General features: G+C 29.0%; 2 protein-coding genes across 3 annotated transcripts in view; one reads left to right on the forward strand and one right to left on the reverse strand.

Moving 5' to 3' along the window:
- Nucleotides 1–22,334, forward strand: part of LOC132904614 (uncharacterized) — a 344,019-nt gene that overhangs the window by 151,768 nt on the left and 169,917 nt on the right. The window lies entirely within an intron of this gene.
- Nucleotides 1–22,334, reverse strand: part of LOC132904597 (trichohyalin-like) — a 142,403-nt gene that overhangs the window by 70,837 nt on the left and 49,232 nt on the right. The window lies entirely within an intron of this gene.

Below are 22,334 nucleotides of genomic sequence, written 5' to 3' on the forward strand. Positions count from 1 at the left end.
ATAACGTTATACGTTATATAACATCTCAAATAACATTAAGTCGACCCTAAATAACAAGGAAATAGTAAAACATCCTAAAGGACATAAACCTTTTTCAATTAATTTATAATGTTAAACTGCATAGACTGTAATTGATTTCTAGGTGAACTTGTAGAAATGTTCCGCCCTCTCCCATTTCGATGATTTTGTAGAATTTGATGATGTTATAGAAATCAACACTTTGAACAATTTCTTCCTATACATGTAATCGGTGATCGGCCTCAGTTTCCAAGACATTCGCTAAAATCTGTCAGTACTGCTACATTGTATTTCTACTTATAACTTTGCATTTGTGGCAGCATATGTATCAGCTTGGTTCCTAGCTATCATATCGTCGATCTTCTATTCATAAACAAGTGTGGGATGAGCTTAAAGCCCCCGCATATAACTGAACATGCGAGAATGCAAAAAATGTCTATTACAAGCTATAATATATTCAATTAAAAATTAATATAATCAATATATTGAGTTCAGCTTCGGACTAGATCTTTCGATCTAGCCGCTTCGCGATGGTCGGCAACGCTTGCATAAAGTAATTACAAATTAATTACTAAAATGTAATAAGCGAGTGAACAATTGATATCAGTTTACGAAATAGAAGCTCGCGGTGACCAGTTTGAAAAATTTAACCTACATCTATACTCAATATATTGATGTTATTCTCTTTTAATTGAGTTATAAATTATAACAAACATTTCGTGCAGCCTCGTATGTTCAATTGTGCACGTTAAGCGCACCCGACCCTCGTTTATAAACGGGAGTCAAGCAACCGCAACCAATACTGACGCATACGTTGCCACACACGTGCAACTATAAACAGAAATACACTGTATGGGTATCGGTAATTGTTTGCGAATATTTCGGAAACTAAGGGCAATCACAGCCCGTTACACATAAATGGATGGGAAAAAGTTGTTCAAAATATTGAGGAGCTTTATGACATATTTAAAAAGAATCGAAGTTGGATGGGACGAAGTTGAATGTTTCAAGAAGTTCATCGATATCCATTGTGAATATCATGCCGATATAAATATTGTAGGTATCTATGATTATCCAATAGCAAACTAGATTTATATACACGATGTCTTAATTTTTCCGACCATTCGTTGCCAGTATATTTTATAAGTCAGGATAAGAAAAAAATGTCATACTAACACGGCATAAAAGATATAACTTAGAAAAAACGAAGCTGGCACCCCGCTGGGGGTAGCCACCCACATGCTATATTTATTTTTATTTTATTTTTTTTCTTCACCAATAAGATATAACACTTTACCAAATGTCCATAAGGACAAATTGTAAAATAACCAAAATAAAATAAAAAAAAAAAAATACAATTGAAGAATTATAATGAAGAACAAAAAGCAGACACGGTGTTACTACGGTACAAAGTAGGAACAAATCAGAAATATTTACATTTAGTAACAGTCAGAAGATGTAATACTTCTACAACTACATCTAACTCCACTTCAAAATGTTCATCATTTCTTTCAATACAAAATTGACTGTGGCAGAAAATTAAGTTTATTACTCTTGAAAGTCGTCGTTTAATGCTCGTTGAAATTAAAGTCGTAGAAATATTATCATAGCTTCTGACTACTATTAGACATAAATATTCCTGATTTATTCATACTTTAATTATTGCATTTGTTTATTACATGTTATATTGTAACATGTTTCATTTGTTACATTTATCCCGTAACAACGCACGTATATTGGAGCTATACGTTTCATTAATCACTTCTCTTGTTTTTAAATTGGCTAGCCTCACTATTATTATATCAAATAATCATTGAAATGTTTGTGAAATATTTGATGCTTTCTAAACATTGACATATTTAATATTTAACTATTGATCACTTGTTTCTAAGGAAAGTATGGACTTTAATTTCATCAGAATATTCTGATAGAAAATTTTAAAAGTTCTAGTATTTGAGTATTTACAATTGCAAGATGTTATAACATAATGATGTAAGAAATAAAACTACTAAACAACCTGTGAAACTATTCATTTGTGGCAGTGACAAAAATACAGATGACCAAAATTAGCATCAATAAAAGCAATACATCATTCACATAGTATCCGTAACATCAATAAATGTTTCTAAATGAAAGACATTCAGTAACATCGGTTATCTCTATAGCCTCCATCGCAGTTATGTATATAAGTATTATTTTTGATTATCTTTCTCCGTTTTAACATCCTGTACGGGCCAAACGCAGGCAAACAACGCACTTAATCGATGAATTAAATTATTCAAAGTTTCGTGTGACAGGTAATAATAATGTTTTGCTGTTTCTTCGTCGAAGTATCTCGCAATCGGATTTTCTGACAGTCACTGATTTCAAAATTGACAAACGGATCAGATTGATCTTCAATCTTCCGATCAAATATCAAACATATTTTAGCGACAGCAAAATGACAATAGTTATTAATGCAATGCTACTTGACAAGGGAAAATGTTTATTAATTCACTAACAATAATAGTTTGATGTAATGATTTATTTACTATCTTCTCCCATTAATTTATATCATTGAATTCTGTTTCTTTTTTAATATTATATTTATTATTACGAAAGGGGATCCTAAGCATCTACTTAATATTTTTCTCATTACTATTTCTTCTTACATTTAGATCTTACAATTTTATGAAGTTTGAAAAACTGGAGGTTTATACCACGGCAATAAGCTATTCTTTATTTAAATCAGAATAATGGAAACTTTTACGGATCTTTGGTTTGTAATGAATATTTATAAACTATCTATTATTTGAATAAACATTTTGCACTTTAGAAAATCAAATTAAATCTGATTCACGTCATATATGTATATAAGCATTTATATTCTTAATATTTAATTAATTTAAAGATAAGAAATAATTTAATTTAATTTAATTTATATTTTATTTATTTTACAATTTTATAGCATCTAGAATTTAGTTTGTTTAAATTGCTCTCTTCCAAAATTTTCAATGAAATTTTTATCCTTTTTTAGTAATGTGGTAAATAAAAGCAGTTTCTAAATTTTATTAGATTATTATAAGGTAGTTCCAAATTGAAAAATCACAAGTCATGGAAATAAATAATGTGCATGTATCAAAATATATTTATAATATCTGAAATCCTAGTTTACACGATACCTTAATCACTGAAAAATGTTAATCCGTCCACAAAATATTCGAATTATTGAACATGTATGATATGTATGTGCGTTCTGAACCAGTTAAAAAATGAGTTTCTCCAGAAGATAGATATTTAAAAGCGTCTGGTACAGAACATATTTATAGAGCTCGATTTCACCAGATATACATGTCGTATACTATTAATTACAAGATAATTTTATATAAAAATACACTGACATAAAAATTATGGACGATAAAAGAATCTTATTACAAAATATGATGCATATTTCATTATGGCAACAACTGTATTAATTAGTGTTATGAATGATTAAGAGGGAAAGAGATTTTTCCATATTAATTTCAGTTAATATTAACTAATGATAAAAAACATGGTATTTGAAAGAAAACTTCAAAATCTTATTCTTGCCTTAATTGTAAAATATTATACAGATTCCTACCTTAGAAACTTGATGATATTTCTTATCATATTTATTAACACTAGGACTGTGAAAGTAATCAAAAGAAGTCATTCATAATATCTCATAGAAATTGTATAGATTCACAGTGCTATGTTTTAATGATATTCCTTTAATTTTTTTTTTTTTTTTTATTTTGGTTATTTTACAATTTGTCCTTATGAACATTTGGTAAAGTGTTATATCTTATTGGTGAAGAAAAAAAAAAAATAAAATAAAAATAAATATAGCATGTGGGTGGCTACCCCCAGCGGGGTGCCAGCTTCGTTTTTTCTAAGTTATATCTTTTATGATATTCCTTTAATGACACAGAATTTTCATAAGTATTAACAAATATTTATTTATTCATTTATTTATTAATAATTAAATTTTAGTAACATTTTAGATAAAAACTTTTAATCTTTTTAAGTATATGTATAAATGCCATATTTCTTTCCTGCATTGTGTACTGTTTTATAAGCTTTCATTTCATAAGCTTTATACTTATTATATCGGTAATTCTAGTAATAAATTAAATTATATTTATAAAATGTCCAACTCATGTTACTCAAAGAGTCGTGAAACAAACACGGACCGAGAATATTAAACAAAACATAAAAGCGAAAGGTTATCAAAATTATTAAACTTGCTATGAGCCATTGAATTCTCGTGTTTCTCGCGTTCTTGGTCGTCTATGAATGCAATATATCATCGAAATCGAGGTTGACGTGTTCCATTTGTTACTAAGAAATTACACCGGTTCCATATCCTTTTCAATAATGCGATGATTTACAGCACCAGTAAGTTGTACCAGTCGCGGGTCTTGTCTACCCTCGTTAAAGATTGCACTCGCGATTCGATCGTATGTATCGATGCGACGTAACGTCGCCTGCAGTCATTGCGCATTACAGACCAGGATAAGTAGGTGAGAATAAAGAAAGATTAGGATTCGCAGAAAGGATTGGAAAATTCACGATAAAAAATGTAGATTTCCTTGTATAATTAGACTTCTTTTTAAGAATAGTGTTACAATTTAAGATCTCTTAAGACATGCTTGTAATATTTTTATTTCCTGCACGCAATTTGCATGTAATTAAAATAAATCTGAATTGAAACACGACGTCCTTTAACACACAGTCAAGCAAGATGCATATTCTAACTGGAAAGACTTTTATGGTACTCATGAAGCAACCATGTCTTACTTTAATATTTGAAAATTATATCTGAATTATGTGAATAATTTGTTATTTTATACGATGTATATATATTTACGATTAGCTTAATAAAATATCATTATTTTGCTGGAGAATTGATATAGCATAAAAATCATCAATTTTAACATATCTACAGAAAGTATCTTCACATATGAGCCATGTACTAACAACAAGCAAAAAGTACAATTAAATAAAATTAGACTTCTTTTTAAGAATGGCGTTACAATTTAAGATCTCTCTTAAGACATGCTTGTAATATTTTTATTTCCACATAAATAAGATTTTATTACAGACTCAAAACCTAAACTCTTTGACCTAGAATATAGAAGAAAAGTTTATTACATTGTTAAATGGTTGAGATATTAATAATTTCCTATTTCAAGCATTGATTTCTTGAATTTAATTTCCTTACTTATGTCACTGCTCTAGCAAACCGACAACATCAGAAGGACTTTATTTTATTTCATAGGATCAAATATTTCCGATATTTTGTTAGGAAGCGTGATCATTAATTTCTATGAATGTTTGTTGAGTTTACATATATAGTACATATAAAAGTACATACTTGCCATAATAAGGAACAGGCACATTTTTAGATTTAAGAAGTTATTTTATCTTTTTAAAATAATATAATTTATTACTAATTTCACATTTATCATATCTGGATATATAATATATAATATGGAAGAATATGGAAGATATATAATGTGGAAGAAATATTTTATATTTAGAATAATAATTGTGTTCGATGCAGATAGAGAATATCGAAGCTCAAATTTCTTCAAACTTAAATTTATAACGATTAACACGCGTATATTTCTCGAACGACAATACTATAATAAAATTTTTAAATATGCAAGTTTTTAAAATTAGAATATCTAGAAAACAATATAAAGCATAAAATACTCATTAATCCACGTATCCCAATATAAGCAATTTTTCAAAATATTAAATCGCGCGTTTTGTTTCTCATATGTGCGATTACGAAACAAGAAAAAGATATAGTTTTATCCAAGTCCAAATATCGAAATATACCTAAATCAAAGCAAACAGGATAGAATTACAAACATTCACACGAATGTATACAAAAAATGTTTTAAATTTTATTTATTTTAATATTCAGATAAATCGGAAAATAATTATCGTATGTATCGTAAAATGGTATCAAAATGAAAGGAAAGAAACATTATGGAAACCTTAAAGCTACAAAAACACGCAGAGTACACACAATATGCAGAGTAACAAATACAAATGTAACAAATCTTTATATTTAGATTCCATTTTTTATGTTCACAAGTATATTAATGTGCATGGGTATTTGTAGTCTATTCACTGCTAGTCATTTCGTACGGTCACATTACACTGCAAGGCTACACATAGTTCCCAGAAAAGAATTCGAAATTTGGGATGATTTTCTATTTTATAAGTTCTTTAAATTTATTTTTCAAAAAATTTTAATAATTTGACTCACAGTGTAATGTAACAATACAAATATAAAATTAACATTAAATATTCTTAGATACGTGTACAATATGTATGTTGGAATTTGAACCTGCTGCTCACTTCTCATTCCACCTTGTAATTTCATTTTTGCAATACTATTTTAATATAACTTCTTTGATATATTCATATATTCATATATCTATCGGATGGATATAGTGCACTCTCTTTTTTCATTATGATTATTATAAATACTATCTATTAAATGCTATTACCATGTGTGTTAAATGTGTTTTTCATTAATTATTTCCAATCAATCCTGCGCCTCTAACAATATACATATATAATTATTATCTTTTTCTTTGGGGAATTTATTACTGCAAAACTCTGAATTATTTCTGCTTATTCAAAATCATTAACCATTGGATCTAGTTACCGGCTTTGAAACTAGAACATCCCCAATTATCTTTTATCACTAAAATTTATCACACTAAATGTGGATTAAAATAATTAATTTTTTATTTTTTCTATTCGTCAATGTAAAACTCTCAATTATTTCAACTTCCCTGAACTAAATTTTGATCGAAAGCCGCAGTAGATCATGTTAGGAACTGAAGCTTTCCATTGTCAATTTGCTAGCCGCTATTTACCCTGAGCTTGAACTAATGAAATTGCGTCGATAGATTGGAACCAAAACAATAAGCGGTTATAAATCGGCTAGGAATTACTTGTTCACGTCGGGATTGTCAGTGAAGCAAGAGGAAATCGACAGATATTACGATCTCGTTTGATCGAATCGAGGGTCATCACGCGATCAGTCGTGAGTAAAATGATAAAAAATGGAAATCGCGATAACGAAGGCAAGAAAAGAAAACTTGGAGAAAATCCAAGACGTCTGGCTAAAACAGACGAAAGACAGAAAAAATAAAGAGAATAAGGAAGAGAAAAAGTTCGAGGAGTACATGGATTAGTTTTGTTATTTTTTAATTAGAAATACGTTCGGTCAGAAATGTGAGATGAATTGATTTTATGCAAATTGAGTTAAATTTTGTGATAGCTTGACTACGCGTTCATTTTCAACAATATCAGAGCGAGATAATGAGTACAGTGTGATTGATATGAATGTGCTGTTCTGAACAAAAATATAAATATATCGTAAAAGGAGAGGAACAAATGAAGAATATTTATTTTTACTAATTTGATGTTACAAAAAAATCGACAGAGATGTGTTTGGAAGAACAAATTTCAATAATAGTAGAAGATTATTGACATTTTATTTTAAGAATATAGTGTATTATACACAGGTTCACCAAAGTAGTCAAAATATACATAAATATCTTTCATACGTAACATTTTGAAATTTCATTAGCACTCTTATGACACTCGACTATCGTGAACATATTGGTAAAATTTGAAATAAATCTGAAAATGTAGAATAAAGATATTTAGTACAAATTCGCAGAAATCGTGAAAGTGTTTAAACGTTCAATTATCCATTACGTTAATAAACCTACAAATTCAGTGAGACCATATTTAATATTTATCTATTACCTATCGTTAACGCTGTATAATAATTTTTTACTAGATATATGTTTGCAACAAACATCTTGTGATCTCTATATACGTTTTCAGATTTTTTACTAAATATATGTTTGCAACAAACATCTTGTGATCTCTATATACGTTTTCAGATTAGCTTTAAATTTTATCAATCCTGATAATCCTGTTTCATTACGTTGTTAATGAAATTTTCTAAATTGGTCTATAACATACACAATATAGACTCTCCAAAATTAGTACAATATAGTACTTTCCAAAATTGAAAAGAGAAGTGTTGCTTCATATTTTCTGTCTTAATTTGTCTTACCTATCATACTTAATGCCACGTATACGCAACATTACATGTACTTTAGCAAATTATCGATTAATTGAGTGACAAATATATTTATTTTTAGCAAAACTGGTCTCAAATTTTTTATTTTATTATATCTTCTTTACAAAGCCACCAAGTTTTGTATAAAAGTAAATGAAAAAAACCGGCCTCATTGGTAAAACTGATTTATAGCAAATCTTCGACACGTGTCGATTTCAGAGAGATGAGAACATGCGTATTTTTATGATTGCTTTTTAGTGGTTGTGGAACATTGCTGTTGTATAAACATCAGTTGAGTTTGATGGCTAGAACGTGATACAGTGAACAGCTTTATTTAAATAGCTGTGCAGTTTGATTTCCGCACGATGATATAGTATTACATATTATAGCTTCAATGTTATAGGGTTTTTATTTAAAATGCATTTTATTAATGTTGAGATAGAAGTTTAACAAGATGAACTAATTCTAAAATTATAAACGACAGTTACTGAAAAATAATGAAGTTAATTCTTCTAATTTGACAAATGATGTAGTAAATAGCAAGGTGTAATGTAATTACTTTTTTAAGCAGAAAGACAAATACTTTATTCTACAAAATACAGCTTCCTTTAATCTCATAAAAGGTTCTGGTGAGTACTTTTGTTTTATAAGGACTAATAAGTAAATTTCTTTCTTTTGAAACAGAGAGAGACTCTACTCGTAAACGAGATCAGAGATATTTATTTTAACAGATTTATACAGCTATCAAGACAATAATGAATAATAAGAGGAAAGATAATTATAACCGTATGATATGATATCACTCGCATTTTATAGAAAATAGTCAGTTTAGATTAGATTTTCTCGTCGAATAGCTAATTAATAAAAATGTAATCTATAATATATCTAAAAATTCAAATTATAAGCGCATAACGAAAGCTTTCAATTTCATGTCTCACCTATTTCATTTAGAAAGTCAAAGTAAAACCTTAATTCTGTTATATGCATATTATAGCCAACTACATTCCAAGTTAACTCAATCAGATGAATACTTCAACGTGAGGAATTCTAATAATATTCAGATACATGCGAAATGTATTTCAAAGATCAGGGTATGATTAAATCGGAATTGCCCTAATTTAAATACTCATTAAAATATAATCTCATAAAGCCATTACCAAATACAAAAGCAAAAAAGCAAGCATAAGAACAAAATTTAGAAAATGTTTAAAGAATTAATATTTAAAAAAATAAAAGGGAAAAACTTTTATGAACCATGTGAACACGGTTTTCTTTATTAAACCAAACAAAATATTGCAATAATAATAGTAACACCTCTCATTAAAATAGTAGAACACTAAGAGTTTGGAAAAATTTAAAAAATTTCACAGAAAACAGCTTCCCATTAAGCTCTTAATTTTCGTTCTAATGAACAACTACACCAGTAAAACCGAGACAAGCCTGGCGGATATTTCAAAGAAGTCGTTCGATAACGTGTAACAAAAATCGAGAAAAACGGAGGAAAAACAATCACGCGATAAAGCGCGTCACTTGCAGCAAAAAGCAAAAAGAAGTTACAAAAGCAAACGCGTGCATGGCGTATGGCGTACGATGAAAAAAACACGTCGTCGTACACTTGGTCGCTTTTAACTTTTTCTAACGTTGAAAGAACAGTGTTAAAGTTGCGGCGCAATTTATGTTCAGCTTAAAGGAAACAAAAAGAACGATTTGTTATTATACGCTTGATGCAAAAAACGTAATAACAAGGACGAAGAACTTGACAAGTTAACGACAGAAAGAAAAGAAGTATTTCACAAGATGTTTCAGTTTTTTCTTGTCGCTTATAAATTTATATTCTTGTTAGAATTTAATCTAGAAGTTAAGGTTAATAACCTGCGGAAGACACAATGTTTATGTTGAAATAATATTCAGTGATGTTTATTAAACAGAAACTACAGAACCTGATGTATACAAGCGTGTGATACAACAACGTGTGCAAGAATTGTTGATTGTTGGAGACTCAGGTGGTAACCCATGATCTCTTAAATACTTTGAACCCCATTCTTTATACAGTCATAAAAGATATAACTTAGAAAAAACGAAGCTGGCACCCCGCTGGGGGTAGCCACCCACATGCTATATTTATTTTTATTTTATTTTTTTTCTTCACCAATAAGATATAACAGTTTACCAAATGTCCATAAGGACAAATTGTAAAATGACCAAAATAAAATAATAATAAAAAAAATTCTTTATATAGTAATGAGTATGACCTGTGTAAGTGTCCTGTTCAAATACCTGTGTGGGTGTCTGTGTAAGGGTACTTATGCCTATGTGAGAAATATCGTTGTATTCCAACAATTCTAATAAAATTCTATTCGCTGTAAGCAAATGCGTAACAACGCATAAAGAAACATACAAACTACAAACTGTAGGTCTTGGTCATCGAATTAGTACTATATATAAAATTTCACTTGTATCGCTACAATATTATGCCATATACATGTACGTATACAGGGTGAGGTGGTAATAGTAGTATGACCAAGCAAGAGGTGATTCTACGTGAAAAGATGTGTCGAAAATATACAAGGACGCCTCATTTTTAAGAAAATTGAATTTGAAAATTTGTGGAACATATTTTAACTTGACTAAGTAGCGAATTTATATAGAAAGTTATAACACATGTGAAAACAAATAAAAAATGTAAAACAAAACTTTTTTATTAAGGTTTCATGTTCAAGAAAATGGAGTTTAAACATCTTTAATTACAAACTGGTTTAGTACATGGGCATGATACATTTTTAAATTTATTTTTCTCAAAAATGGAGCATCCTATGACAAAATTTTATTCTACATTTTTTACTTATTTTCAAATGTAATTTGAGCCCCTGTTGATTATTTACTCTTGCTCAGTCCGGAATTAGCCAAGTTAAGATATATTTGTAGATTCTTTAAAGTCGGTTTTCTGGAACAAGGAACTTGGGATGAAGAAATGTTATTCCACATTTTTTCTCATTTTTTCACGTAGGATCACCCCTGCCGGTTGCACTACAATCATCACGTCACCTTGTATGTATATTATGCCACACAAATAACAAATTGGGGAGTTCTTAACATTTCTAAAACAGAGCATGGATATAACATCGAAAAACATTAATAACTGTTATTTTCGCTTTTTAGTTAAAAGCGAAAAACTAAGACTGGTCGAGACACACAACAAGTAAATAATAATTTAGAATCACTGAATTTTAATCTCTACATTTAATAGATATTAAAGCTATATCCTTATTGGTTCAATCTATTATTTACTTGTTTTGTGTCTCGACCAGTCTTAGTTTTTTACATTTAACTAAAAAGCGAAAATAACAGTTATTAATGTTTTTCGATGTTATACCCATGCTCTGTTTTAGAAATGTTAAGATCGGTACTTTAAGATCCAAAAAGTAAGAAAATACTTTAATTTAAAATTTATTTACATTCCACGACGAAACTATAACACGCTAGATTATAAAATCATACACGCCTGTGTTGTAAGAAAGAAATTTTCCTTTCTGTATACAAAGGCTTATTGTTTGCTTCAAGAATGTTTCTTCCACGAAGAGTTGTCATTTACAGTTTCAGCATTTGTAAAAATAAATATTATACATATATATGTATGTATGTATGAAAACATCCACTGTTAGCATTTTTCATAAAAAGGGGAATTTGTACAGGAACAAACAGTTTTACACTATACAAATACAAACTATTGTACTCTTCCAAGCATATTTTCAATCTATACCGTTGAATCTCTGTTCTACAGAATATGCTACTTGTCTAGTCAAAGAATTGTTAATAATGTCTAGTTCCCGGAACTTTACGGCCCATGACAAAACACCTACTTATTCGTTGACTTGCGAAATAAGCTTTCATTGCGTTCGTAATATGCATACTTGAGTTGTCATGTCGAAAACTAAAGTTTTGTTTAGCTATGCTATCTGCATATTTTAATAGTTGTTCATTAATAATGTTTACGTACGTTTTGCTATTTATTTTAATTGAGACAATCTTCACGTCTGTTTTTCCGAGATACCCGATTAATTTATGTTACGATCACCTACCATCTACTGTTTGCCTTTATAGTATGATTTATTCTTTTCTTAAACATCTGCTTGTTTCTGCCCCATCGAAAATAAGACATTTTTTAATTAAAAAGGAACCCTTTATACGGTCCATTTCTTAGCAAATTTAAACCCTTCTCCTTCATAACGACTGATTATTTGTTGCTTTTATCTTACGTCCTTTTAGATGTTTGTAAACATTTATTATTCTTTAAACTATTCTAACACTAGCTTCTGCTGCCATTTGAATTTGTTGCTCTTGAGCGATTATCGCAATGTTTCTTAACGTAATTTGCACTACATTCTAAATAATTATACACTACACACCGACTTCTTCTTAATATTTCAGAAATCTTTACAGTCGAATAATTTTTATTTTTTACATTATTAGTTAAATTAATTTCAATTTCGTTTAGCTTTCTTCTCTGGGACATTTTACATAAACAAAAATATAACACCATAATTATTATTTTTAATATTATACGCTTAATATTACGTATTTGATATCGAAACGCGCACTGATCACTTTGAAGGAAGCTGTCATATCATAGTTTCGTCGCAGCTACAAGAACACAGAGTAATATACCATACAAAGAACACACTAACTTCAGTGAAATACAATTTCTTATTATATTGTTGCATGTCTTACAGTTTTGTCATCGATTGTATAACTGCTTCAATGTAAAGGCATTAAATTTGTTTCTATACCTAAATTGTTTTTACTGGAAGAGGAAGAAAGGTATATTTAAAAGATTTATATTTAAAGAATGTAAAAGTTTATTATTTTTAATTGACTTTGAGTTGGTCTCCTTTGGTTTATCCAAATTACTGGAAAGTGAAGTTGCCTTCTTATTGCAGAAATGCCTTCAATTATCATCGGCTATCCAAAATATTATTCAAAATGTGTAAGAATAACCATGCATATACAGCATTATTTAATTTATTAGCATACCATATTGAAGAAAATCATCTATAACATGCACGAAGTCAAATAATAACAAAAATCATAATCAATATAGGGGACACATACACATAGACAAGAAGAAAATTAATTTTGCTATACTACATTGATGAGATTATTATTATGACATTCAATATACGAGTTTCTTTTATAGTTTAATGTTTCAAATGAAATAATACTTAATAATATTTAAAGGTTTAAATAATTTCTTAATCATTTCCCGGATTTATTTAGGTTTCCTTAAGTGTTTTAATACTTATAAAATAAATAATACCCCTCAATATTTAATAAACTTTATTGTTAGAATTGCATTTCACTTTTAAATTTTGCAACAAGAATGAAGAATATTGGATGTTTTGTATGGTATTCTGTAATTCGATGACCTGAACTTTTTGCATAATTAAATTAATATTATTAGTGATATTTCATAAATTATGTATTGCGAGTTATTAGTAGATACTAATAAATTTTCTTTTATAATAGTAACAAATCTGTAATAATAAATGAATGAAATTTTACAAATTATAAATTATCTGATTATCTCATACGACATAAAATTGCAAAATTATAAAAGGGAAGCCTGTCTCTACATATATAACTTCCAACGTGTCGATTCACTAATATTATTGATCGATAAATTGCTGTGCGAGAGAACCCAGGGATTACAGATACTAGTAAGACACGCTTAATTAAAAGTATTATAAAAAGACATGAAAGTGAGAGTTGAGGATAAAAATGTTGGGCTATAGTTCTATGAGAGCGTTCGATAACGCGCAGAAGGAACGACATATGGTATGTGAAATAACAATATTTCGCACTTGTCACGCCGAGATGCCATCGAAATTCAATCTGCTGTTCGAACGAACAACGCCTGCAAATCGAGTTTGTGGCTGAACGATGGTAGCAAAACACTATAACGCGGTAATCAAACGGGCAAAGAAAAAGGAACGGCGGAAAACGAGGGGAAGGACCTTTCTTGGAATAGAACGTCGTCGTTCTTTTATAGTACTTGAGTTAGTTACTAAAGCTGAAATATTTTCTATATAAATGAACCGAACATATAGTGTCCGAAAATTTTTCCAATACCGACGTTATTTTGAATTATGGGAAAAATTCTTTTTTTTATTAACCATTAAAAATAGAAATGTATCTTTTAAGTGCTTTTACAAAAAGGAGACAATACGTTAAAATTTAAAACAAATTTAAATAAAGTTCGTAAATAGTATCGTAAAGTGAAAGGTATGAATCTACGAAATCTATATTATATTATACATATCACGCTCTTGATTAAAAATGTGAAGGACAATCTTTGTTCTTTCTATTTCGAAAGAATCTAAAGAATGTTTGGAAAAAATCTAAAAACCTGGTGGGAAATCATCTTCAGATTAGAATTTTAAAGAAAACTAAAATACTTTCTCATATATATATATACACATGATAACGGCATTGATAATACATATACTAAGTATCGATGTTTTATAATTTGTTAATTAATTAATTACAAGCAATTTTCACAAATTATGTTCATCAACAAGGTTGTCAACGAGGCTACAATTATCTTTGATAATCAAGAGTAATACAATTACGAAATTGTTATACATGATACATTTCAAACATCCCTTATCTTCTTCCCGACAAATCTGTCTATAGCTTTTACTAATTTCATAAAGCAATCAAATTTAATTGAGTTACTTATATAATTATATAAACATTCAATACACGTAAAGAAGTCCATAAAACAATTATAAGTAAAGTTACTTATACATATACAATTAGAAACTTGGATTATAAATTTCATATAGATCATAAATTAATTAAAATGTCACATGTAATCATAAATACCTTGAATGGGTATGTTACATTTAAAACACTATCCTGTCGATTAAATTTTGTCGTTAAATCTGCCGTTGCTTGTATGTAATAAATCATTCAATCTAAAATAAGTGAAATTGACTGGTTTGCTCTACTGACACAAATGTGTAAGGACGACGTTTACAGGAAAGTATCAATCTTGATCACTTAAGTCAACCTATGCCAACCAACGTTTATGTTACATTATTATTTGTGTCAATTTTTCATAACATAATTCAATTCTCAATCAACACTATCAACTTCGTATCAAATTACGTGAGCTAATATTAAAGAATCAATTAATGGCTATCGAATACTTTTACTAGAAATAGAAAATCTATCTTTTAAGTATGTATACAAAAGATAAACATATGTAATCTTTGAGTGTTCAATCATTTTCTACTATAAAAAAAAAAAATCACTCTTGTAGAACGAATTTGTTAAAGATTTACTACTATACTCGTTTTTTAATTATTTTTTAACATAATATCACTTGCATAGTTTCATGTTTAATTTTTAATTTTTTCAATTCTAAATTTTGACTTTCCGAATTTTTGAAATATGTATTCAAATCTTATTTTGTGGAATATTTTAACGAAAAATTAATTAATTCCTGGACTATTTAATTTTTTTTTATTCTGTATGACAGTCTTTTATTGAAGACTTAAACAGTTTGAATTTGCTACTAATTAATTTATAAATAATTTATTGTTAATCAATTCTTATTTTCCAAATAAATACAAAATTTGTGTACTAATTTATTATCCATCTATTATCCTTTATGCGAACTTCTGACTTTTAAAAATTCTATTTTTTCGATATTTGTCGATCATTATCAAATTTATATATTATATTGAATCCCTTCCTCTTGAATTGTTGCAATAAAATTAATTTATATAATTGTAGTATATGTTACTTATTCGATTTGCTATTGTTCAAATTCAAAGAGTACATCGGTTGCCAAACCTCTGAATCAGTACCTATAATTACTTAATATCTATTAATTTAATGACAAAAATAGACAACGTAATTGAAACGACACGATCGTGATTTTCATTTTCAATTTGTCTTGATGAAACAACATCTGTCGAACACTTGGACGAAGAAACAGGTGAAAATGAAAAGGAGCAGTTCTCGATTCATATGCTTTTATAAGCGAAAATGATCGTTTCGTGCAAAATTATTATCACAAGGTTGTCACGTTCAACAGGCTATTAATTATACGTTTCATCGCAGTTCCCTCAGTGAAAAAGAGAAGGGTATGAGAAAGTGAGACTGATCTTAACAAGACGTCTACAAGGAGGCTTGCATCCTGCTCGACTAATTTGCCTCTCTGGCAATTCCCTTTGAGACCAGTTTCGCCCGGTCATTCGTCTGTCCGTTCGAATTTCCACTTAAATTGGCTGACTGCCGCGGTAAATCTTCGCACTTCAACCTAGAATTCTAATTTTCAGATGAGCTCGATTCGAGTTCTGACTAATTTACCGGCTGCTTGATGATTGGACTACGTCAAAGCTAGATCCGGTTACGAGAAAAAATTGACTATCGGTACCATTTGATGTTAGCGAAGATTTTATCAACGTCGAATCTGCTGTCAGAGAGTTTCGGATTATCAAGTTGTCAAGTCGTTGTTAACGAGAATCAATTAATTAGATAGATGGAAAATGTGGTTGTTGAAATGGCAATGATGGTAAAGAGAATAACTTTAATATTCGGAAACTATGCAATTATTAGTTTGATGCATCGTAATTATGTTCACAATGAAAAGAAAAATTTAAATTGTAATTTAAATTTAAATTTAAATTTAATTGTAAACTGTGTTACTATATATGGTCCAGTTAAGAATAGCATAAATATTACCTATATGCATAATGAGTAATATATCAAGTTTTATTCGTGTAATGAATTTATTGACTATTAGAGGTAAATGAAACTTTCATAGCTCTTAGTAGTCGAAAAAATAAAGTGTTAATAGTCTGTGAAGTATATGTTTTACTATTACCACAGTTTTCTTAGATCCATTTTATATACATCACATTTTTTTAATATTTGAAGTTTTATAAAGTTCTGAAAAAATTCTAAATTACCTACCAGCACTTCTATTTCGTTATGCAAATTTTAAACTAAGTAAAAGGTTTTTTTAAATATAAATGGAAATATTTTTAAGAAATTCAAAAGTGAAATTTCATTGGATATTTAATGGATGTATTGATACTATGGGCAGTTAATTTCGTATAAAACTCAAAAATTTATTTTTATTAATAGTTTAGTTTATTTTTATTAACAGTTGAAAGCAATAAATCAATAACAAGAAATTCCGTAATTATTTGGAAAGCCGACGTGTTCTCGATTTCGATGATTTTTTAAATCAACAGTTTTAACCATTTTTCTCTATACTTAATCACCGCAAGACTCTCTCAGTTTTCGAGATATTCGTAAAAAGATGTTGGTATCACTGCAGTGAATTTTGTCTATAATTGTACATTTACGACACGCATGCATCAGTATTGATTACCGACCGCCGGCTTAACCCAAACCTAATTTTTATCCTTTGTTTATAGCTCATATAAACGGAGATTACGCGAGGCGACAAACGTATCGATTATGCTTGTGTGTGTATCGTAGATAGACACATATGGGCAGAATTTATTATAGTAGCAATTTTTTACTAATACTTTGAAAATTAAGAGAATGCGCCAGTAACGTGTACAAGGAAAATTTGTCAAAGATGTCGATTTTTACAACATATTTAAAAATCATGGAAACCGAGAACGCATCGGCTTTTTTCATAATTGCCCAGTTAATAATACCTTAACAATGATTTAACTAAAACTATCCATTAATTTATTCACCCTCCGCGCTATGCGCTCTTCTTCACAAAAACTCGCCATTGAACCTTTAAAGGCCACAAATCTAAAGTAATTATTTTCCTCTATCTGCCCGGTAACATCGTGTAACCTCTGTAGTCGAGCGACTTACGAAAGCAAATCTTCGTCATGTGCTATCTCGACTGACATAAAATGAGTGGCGCGGCATTAACCCTGGCTGAAACTGCACGAGTAGCGTATGCAAAATAGAACATTAGCATGATGTGCCAGAACACTACATATACTTTGCATGGTCTGCTATTCCTCTCATATTTGGATTCTCTGTCTCTCGCTGCCAATGCATTACTCTAGTCTGGGTCATTATTATGCAATGACACCGTTCCAGGGACATCAGTCCCTTTGGTAACAGTGGGCTGTTAGCTCGTAAATGTGCGTGTAAATACGCATCGAGGATTCTTGGTTTTCTGAGGAGTTCGTTTGTGGTATGGGTCAATCGAACAACGTTTCTTGAAAAATATTTCTCGTTCATGTTATTTTCTTCTTCCAAAGGCGAATGAGTACTTGTCACACTCATGGTTCACCGGTGGTTCACGATGTCTTTTCGTTTCTGATATTTAGATGCTTGTTACGTCACTTTCGATATCTTATCCTGAGGTAATTTAGTTTATCTAGTTAATTCAATCTAGTTAAAATTTATCTAGTTAATTATTAAGAAGTAAACTATTATAGTTTCATGACTTACTAATCGTTAATGCACTTATATACTGGCACTGGTATATTTACTATTTATAAACATTTTTGTTGAATTAAGCACAAAAAGTACTTCTTTTTAATAAGTGAAATTGTATAGAAGCAATAAACATAAAGAATATGTAACTAAAATAAACGCATGAATGTGATTAATAAATAATAAATAAACACATAATACATAATAATACAAAATAAATACATAATAAATATATAATACATAATAAACACATACTAAATAAACACATATCTAGTCGTCAGAAAATATGAATATTCATAAAAAGTGAAGGGAATATAAATAAAATAATAGTTATCTAGTGAATATTACTGAATTAAAATAAATGAGGATATAGGAGTAAAATTAATGTTTGTAGAACGAACAACAATTTTTAATATTTATAAAGAAAATTATAGCTTATACAAGTCTTGTTAAAGATCCAATACAATGCAATAAAAAATTAATAGAAGATAAAAAAATTATATACTCTATTTTGTAATCAGTTATTTTGAAGTATAACTTAATGATTGCATTTGATCTTATATATTGCAATGCAAATGCATTTAAATATATTATAGATTACTACAATTAATAAATTATAGCATTATAATTGTATTATATATACATGATACTATACTATAATATATAATGCTAAATTTTATCTAATATACTCCATAATACGAATTAAAGTTAATTACATTTGAACTTCCCTGTTATCATCTTATTATCGACTATCTTATTATCTAAATATGTTACAGAATGATTAGATTAGCAATACAAAATTTTCTAAATCGTAATATTGACGCTATTTCTTGAACTCGTTTAATGAATTCACTCAACCTTGAAGGACTTGTAAACAAACGTGACGCGAACGCTGTTTCTAATCAGGGACTTTGATAGAAATCTAACAACCGTACTCTGTGGCAAAGTTTCTTTCCATACTGTAAAATTTGTACTAGATATCTCGTCACCCTATTTGTTGCGCAAATTGTATCTAGTACACTGCACATATGAAAGAAATGTCATGTAAATAGCAATCTATATGACTAATACATTTATTTCAACTGCACGGTATATTTTTACCGTTACTTTGACATTCTTATGGTGTACATATAATAACATAGGAGAGACGTAGTATATTAATTGTTAGACTTAAGTAGAAAACACTTTAGCCCATAAAATAGTAATAAAACTAAAGGACAAAATATATGTGATTACAGAAATTAAAATTCAGATGCTTTAACGTACAAACAGAATGTAATTCAATACATATTAAATTACAAATAAAAATATATATATAATATATAGAAATATATATATACAAATATATTAAAAAATTAGTACAACTAAGTAGCAGATAGAATATGAGACGTAAGTAACTAATTAAAAAGATATTACATTAATATTACGTGTATAATATATTTCGTCTTTTACTATCATTAGTGATATTATTCTTAAAATATCATCAGTAATGTAATCATATAATACTATTTCCTTCATACTACTTCTCCTTCACTCTTTATCACATAAAAGATATAACTTGGAAAGCACGAGGCTGGCACCCCGCTGGGGGTGGCTACCCACATGCTATATTTATTTTATTTTATTTTTTTATTTACCAATGAGAAATAACACTTTACCAGGTGTCCTTCAGGACAAATTGTAAAAAGAAAAATAAAATAAAAAAAAAACTCTTTATCTCTACTATTTCTTTTTAAAATAGATAGTGTAAGGGATTCCATTATCTGATTAATATATTAATTTTTAATTCAAATCTATCATATGAACTTTCAATGATCCACTTATACCTTCTTGTATGTAACAATTTGTCAAACAATTTAATTATGATCACATCTCCCATTCTCCTATCCATCATTTTTCAAATAAGTAATCTTAAATCTTTGAACGTTAATATATCTCAATTACAAGGTGAAGAAATGCACGATTAAATTTGCGTATGAAAATATTCAGCATGAAAAATAGTATTCGGTCCTTACGCTGTGTTGCCGTAATAGCTGCACTGGTTACGCGTCAATAAACGGCGATTCAGAAGCAATTACTTGTAAGGTAAAGCTTTTCTAAGCGATCTAAGTCATAGACAACGGTAACACGTCGTGCACTTGCACTTTTTAACGCCAACGCATTGTCTGGCTCGTGCATACGCATCGTGCGCCATCGAGATTCAAAGCACGTAGTAATGATGTTTGAATGCCAATGGATTGATAGATCGATCACTTGTGCAACATTGACACGAAAATAAATTGGCCAACTAGCGAATGAAAATGGAGATGTACGCATAATAAATTCTCCTCTGATTGTTCTTATAATCATCATCTGTCCATTAAATAAATACGAACGTATAACAGGATATTAATTAAAATCATGTCATGAGATGGCTCGTCGACTGCTCCGCTATGTCCTAAAATTCCAGTACGTCCTTGTGATGATTCTAGTTGGATACGTGCTGATTGGCTGATACTCTACAATTCCAATTACCAATCAGCGTATCGAATCAGTGTCGCCCTTAACATGCCTTTCTCCGAAAGGGATAGGTACGAACATGGAATCGACGAAATTAAGCACCGTTACGAAATGTACTTCAGGTTCCACTTATCGAATATTGAACTGTTACAATTAAATCTATCTTTCGAAAATTCCAGGTTCGTGTAAAAGTTGTTACGATATTTGGAGCGAGAGGCACAGATTTCTGAAAACTCTAGCGGTCGCATCGAATCATTTCAATTACCTATTTCAGAATGCTTTTTGACGAGAATAAATGAGAATGTACTTTGATAAGACACTATATGAGAATGCTACATTCAGAAATAGCTTCATTTCATTATCGTGTCATATAACGATGGCACCAATAATTCGAAATAAACTACGTATCATAATTTAAAAGCAATTGAGAATTGTTTTCGGAATTTATTTTTGTTTAAATACTTTTGGCAAACTGTAAAACGTTACTTTAATTCTTGAGTAGATGGATATAGTTGTTGCAAAAAGTATTTGTACGGATTCCTCTATTACAAAACTACTTCTTTCTGAAGTTCTACGTTTCGTTCTTATAATGTAACATTTTTGTAATCATAAGAAAATACTATTAAGCGATACGCAAAGTGATATACTTCAACCTAAATAATTCGTTCATAAATGCTACTGTAAATCATGTTTCTTAGAGAAGTTTAAATTATTATTTTATTATCAAAATGTAGTAGAGAATTTGAATAATTTCAGCAATTAACAATAAGACTAGGGCAGAGTGATCAAACTGAGCAGTTCGTAATTTGCTATACTTAGCAGTACGTATTTGCTGAATGAAAATATATGGAATAAAGCTTATCTTTCTCCTGATACTATATACAGCATACTATAAACACATAAGTATATATATTTTTATAAACCTTCTATTTTGTTTTTTTGGTACAAGAATTAGACTTTAATAGTTCTATTATTAAATGTCTTAATTGTGAAAAAATTGGACAAACAAATATATTTCCCTGGACAAAATAGTATATTAAGTTTTATGACATTTATAATAACTTGATACATAATATTAATAATAACATTATAATATTATTAATAATAATAATAATATTATTATATTATTAATATAATAATAATATAATAATAATATAAAAATAATATTAAAAAATAATAATATTATTAATATAATATTAATATAATAATATTATTATTAATAATATTATAATGTTATTATTAATAT

Source organism: Bombus pascuorum, chromosome 2 (genome assembly GCF_905332965.1).
Source record: "Bombus pascuorum chromosome 2, iyBomPasc1.1, whole genome shotgun sequence".
In the NCBI taxonomy this organism is placed as follows: Eukaryota; Metazoa; Arthropoda; class Insecta; order Hymenoptera; family Apidae; genus Bombus; species Bombus pascuorum.